We start from the raw sequence: 5412 nt of genomic DNA on the forward strand, positions 1-5412 counted from the left end.
AAACAACTTGCTTATTTATTCTTATAGTAGTCAATCACACTGCCATTTTTGTTTTGGGTTTTTCCTGCTGACATTTCATTGAAGATGTATCTTCTGTCACCCTAGCTGTTCCAGGATGGTATGCTTATCCTTTCTAGAGTGAATGTTCCACCTCAGAATGTTCTGTATGGGGCTTAGGATTCCGCCTAAGGTCCTATACACTGCAAAGGCTCTCCAAGAGGCCTATTTCACTGGGCAAGTTCTAAAGCCCCTTTTAGGTATTCCAATCAGTCACAGGCTGAAGATGGGCTTACCAGTTTTCTATAATCATATTTCTTGATATTTTCTATCCTGCTCAAGTATGTATTTTATAATAATAATAGGCTAGGGAAATCAATATTCCTAAGACAGTCAAGTTTCTTAGTATTATTTCCTCTCTTCAGCATATGCCTCAATCCCCGTATCACAGAGCCCTGTTGTTCCAAGGTTGAACATGCCTCACCATTTACCTGTGTCCCATTTAGCCCAAACCTGTCTCAGTGTTCCTCTATCTACCCTATTCTTCCACTCCCTCACCCTTCTTGTATATTGCCCTCACCAACACCCAAATTATGATGTGTTTGCCTGCTACCCTGTGCTCTACTGTCACCACCCTCCACCTCTCCCAAATGCCCCCACACTACCCCCACTGGTAACTAACAAAGAATTTCCTTTCCCCCTTTTAGTATGAATATCTTTCTTAAGATTTTACAATAATGGTCTTATGTAATATTTGTCCTTTTGTGACTAATTTAATACAGCACAATGTTCTCAAGGTTCATCCATGTTATGTGGTGGCTTACAGCTTCCTTGTTATTCTTCAGGGTAGCATAATATTCCATTGTATGCAGAACTAAAGTTTGTTTATCCATTCTCCCATTGATGGGCATCTCCTTTTTGCTGTTGTGAACAGTGTTGAGATGAACATTGGTGTGCATATATCTATTTGCGTTCTCATTCGTATATTTTTTGTGGATGTATACCAAGTAGAGGGATTGCTGGATTGTATGATATTTCTATTTCCAACTTTCTGAGGAAGCACCATACTGTTTTCCAGAGTGGTTGGACCATTTTGCATTCCCACCAGCAATGTAGCACTCCTGGTCTCTCCACATCCTCGCCAGCATTTATTGTCCTCTGCGTCTCTTAACTTTGCTCTTACTGCTGGTGTGAGATGATATCTCATTGTTGTTTTGATTTGCATCTCTCTTGGCGCTGTGGGTTAATGCGCCAGACAGCAAAGCCCTTTGAACTGCAAGATCGATCGGTATTTCAAGCTCACCAGCTGATCCTCAGAAACCCTATACAGCGTCACTATGGGTTGGAATCGACTCAACAGCACTTAACAAGAGCAACAACGTTGGCTAATGATCGTGAACATTTCTTCATATGTTTGTTGGCTGCCCAAATGTCTTCTTTGGTGAAGTACCTATTCATGTTCTGAGCCCATTTTTTAATTGAGTTACTTGTTTTTTCTTGTGGAGGTGTTGCAGTTTCCTACAGATTTTAGAAATTAGTTTCTGTCTGATATGTCATTGCAAAAGATTTTTTCCAATTCTGTAGGCTCCCTTCTTACTCTTTTTATGAAAGCCTTTGATGTACATAAGTTTCTAATTTTTAGAATGTCCCAATCATCTGTTTTGTCTTTTATTTGCATAATTTTCACAATGTTTGATAGTCTGTGTTTGCCCTGAATTAAAGCTCTTAAATTTGTCCCTAATTTTTTCATTGATGACCTTTATAATTCTGGGATTCACATTTAGGTCTTTAATCCACGCTGGCTTGGTTTTGTATATGGTGTGAGGTAAAGGTCTTGTTTCAATCTTTTGCATATCAATTTCCAGTTCTGCCAGCACCATCTATAGAAGAGACTACATCTTCCCCACTCAGTGTACTTTGGCCCTTTGTTAAAGATCAGTTGGCTGTAAGTGGATGGGTTAATTTCTGGATTCTCAATTCTATTCCATTGATCTATGTATGTCTCATTGTACCAGTACCAAAATGTTTTGACCACTGTAGCCACATAGTAAATTTTGAAATCAGGGAGGGAGAGGCTTCAAACATTTTTTCTTCTTCTTAAGCAATGCTTTGCTTATCCTGGTTCCCTTTCCTTTCCATATAAAGTTTGTAATTGTTTTTTCCATCTCTCTCAAGAATGTCATTGGAATCTGGATTGGGATTGCATTATATGTGTAGATTGCTTTGGGTAGTGTTGACATTTTCACAATGCTAAGACTTCCTATCTAGGAGCATGGTATATGCTTCCATTTTTCTAAGTCTGATTTGGTTTCTTATAGTAGTGTTGTGTAGTTTTCTTTGTCTAGGTCCTTTGTTTCTCTGGTAGCATTTATTCCTAAATATTTTATTCTTTTGGTGGCTATTGTAAATTATATTACTTTCCTAATTTTTTAAACATTGTAATTTTTAAATTTGACATTTAAATGACAATTTGCTTTAAAATTGTCGTTATTAGTATAGAGGAAACCAACTGATTTTTGTATGTTGATCTTGTACCCTGCTACTTTGCTGAATCTTCCAATGAATTCCAGTAGTTTTTATTTGCTGAGTATTTCAGGTTTTCTATGTGTAGAATCATATCATCTGCAATAGAGAGAGTTTAACTTCCTCTTTACCAATTTAAATGCCTTTAATTTCCCTATCTTGCTGTATAGTTCTGGCTAAGACTTCCAGCACAATATTGAATAGGAGTGGTGATAAAGGGCATCCTTGACTAGTACCTGTTCTCAAAGGGAAGACTTTCAGTTTCTCTCTGTTGAGAGTGATGTTGGCTGTTGGTTTTGTATACATGCTCTTAATTATGTTGAGGAATTTCCCTTCAATTCCTACTTTGTTGAGTGTTTTTATCAGGAATGGATGTTGGATTTTGTCAAATGCCTTTTCTGTATCAATCGATATGATTATGTGGTTCTTTTCCTTTTTCTTATTTATATGGTGGATTACATTGATTACTTTTCTAATGTTGAACCATCCTTACATCCCTGATATGAATCCCATTTGGTCATGATGTAATATTTTTTTGATGTGCTGCAGGATTCTGTTGGCTAGGATTTTGTTGAGCATTTTTGCATCTATGTTCATGAGGGATATTGGTCTATATTTTTCCTTCTTAGTGTTATACTTCCCTTGTTTTGGTATGAGGCTTATGCTTGCTTCATGGAATGTATTAGGGAGTTTTCCATTGTATTCTATATTCTGGAATAATTTGAGTAGAATTGGTGACAGCTCTTCCCTGAATGTTTGGTAGAACTCACCAGTGAAATCATCTGGGCCTGAACTTTTTTTGGTTGGGAGATTTTGATGACCTGGTCAATTTTTTTCTTTGTTATAGGTCTGTTAAAGTTTAGGTAGGTTGTGCTTTTCTAAAAATGTATCCATCTCCTCTAGGTTTTCAAATTTATTGGAATACAACTCTTCATAATATTCTGTTATTGTCCTTTTTATTTCTATTGGTTCTGTTGTGATATCACCCATGTGGCTTCTTACACATGTCATTTGTGTCTTCTCCCTCTTTTCTTTTGTTAGGTTGTATCAATACTTTTTTATTTAGACTGGCATGCTAGAGTCTTTGGGAAAAGTTTTTCAGATGTAACCTTCCCTGTACAGAATTTAAAATTTAGTTAAGGAGATAGTATATAGTGTGTCTCTATCTTAATTCATTTCCCTATGAGTTGTCATTCTCACAAATACAGTACACAAATAAACAAATAAAGAAAGCATATAAAGCCCCAACTAATGAAGAAATTAGATGAAGGTGACACAAATAATAACCATTCCATGATTGCATATAATAGACAAAGATGTTTGTGTCATATCTTTGTTTTTATTTATCACAGAGTCAGCATTGACGGGAAACAAAAGACATGAGGATGACAGAGAAGAGCAGGAAGAATATTCCCAGCATTATTCATTTTTGCTGAAGCTCATGTTATGGTGATGAGAGTTTAACCAAGGTAATGACCATGAGGATAAGCACAAAAAAACATAAATTTTAAATTTTTATTTGGGAGTTAGACTACATTTGTTATAACTTTATTTACCCTTCCCTGATACAATTTTCCCCAACACCATCTACAGAAATGCTTCTTAATTGCTAAGGATCAGATTTCTTTCTTTCTCAATATATTATGGACCAATACTTTTGTAAAATAAAGTGGTATAAATATAAAACATAAAATAAATACTCTCAAAATAATGTTCCATTGTTTTATTATTAAATTTATCAGATAGATTATTACATTTTGATAAATATAAGAACAAACTTGACATGAAAAAAAAGCTAAAGAAAATTAAAACTTTAAATATTAATTAAACTAATAACATTTCATTATTACACAAGGCAATAGTATAAACAATTGCTACATCACTTAGAACTTTTTATCTGCAATCATAACTAAGCAAAAAATTATGAGTGAAAAAGTGCTTTCCAACAACAAAAGCCCATTGATCCACTTTAAGCAAAGAGTTTGTCCAATAATATTTTTAAATTATAGTGTGACAAATAAGCTTTCTTTTCAATTATTAATTTATCTAATATAGATTGAAATTTATATTCACAGAGGATATTACATATTTAAATTACTTCTATATTTTGTTTCAAGAATAACTGAATTATTCAACAATGAATAATTGATAATTGAGACAACAGTATTTTAGAGGTATACTTTTCAGAATGCAAAAGAACATTCAGTGTTCACAGAAATATTTATTCTAATCCAAAATTAAGCAAGGAACATTGTATTTTAAAAATTTATCTTCAATATTCCACCAATAACACATTCTAGTAATTTATCCTGGTATGGTGCTATAGGATAAGCACTGAACTGCTAAACACAAGGGCAACTGTTCAAACCAACCAGTTGCTCCTCGGAAACCATATATATGGTCTCTATGAGTTGGAACCAACTTGACAACACTTAACAAAAACAACACTATGTTGTTGTTGTTGTTATATGCCATGGAGTTGGTTCCAACTCATAGTGACCCTGTATAGGGTTTCCAAGGCTATAAATCTTCATGGGAGCAGAAAGGCTTATCTTTGTGCCGTGGAACAGCTGGTAGTTTTGAACAGCTGACCTTAAGATTCACAGCCCGATTCGTAACCACTACGCTACCAAAGTTCCTTAACAACACTATTGTTGTTGTTGTTGTTGTTGTTAGGTGCCATTGAGTCAGAACCAACTCATAGCGACCCTTTGCATAGCAGAACAAAACAATATCCGATCCTGGGCCACCCTCACTAGACTGCTGCCACAATTGAGTCCATCAATGCTGCCACCTGCCCAATCCATCTCATTAGGGGTCTTCCTCTTTTCTCTGACCCTCCATCTTACCAAGCATGATATCCTTCTCTAGCAACTGTTCCCTCCTGACAAT

Source organism: Chrysochloris asiatica, unplaced genomic scaffold (genome assembly GCF_000296735.1).
Source record: "Chrysochloris asiatica unplaced genomic scaffold, ChrAsi1.0 scaffold00027, whole genome shotgun sequence".
NCBI classification, from domain to species: Eukaryota; Metazoa; Chordata; class Mammalia; order Afrosoricida; family Chrysochloridae; genus Chrysochloris; species Chrysochloris asiatica.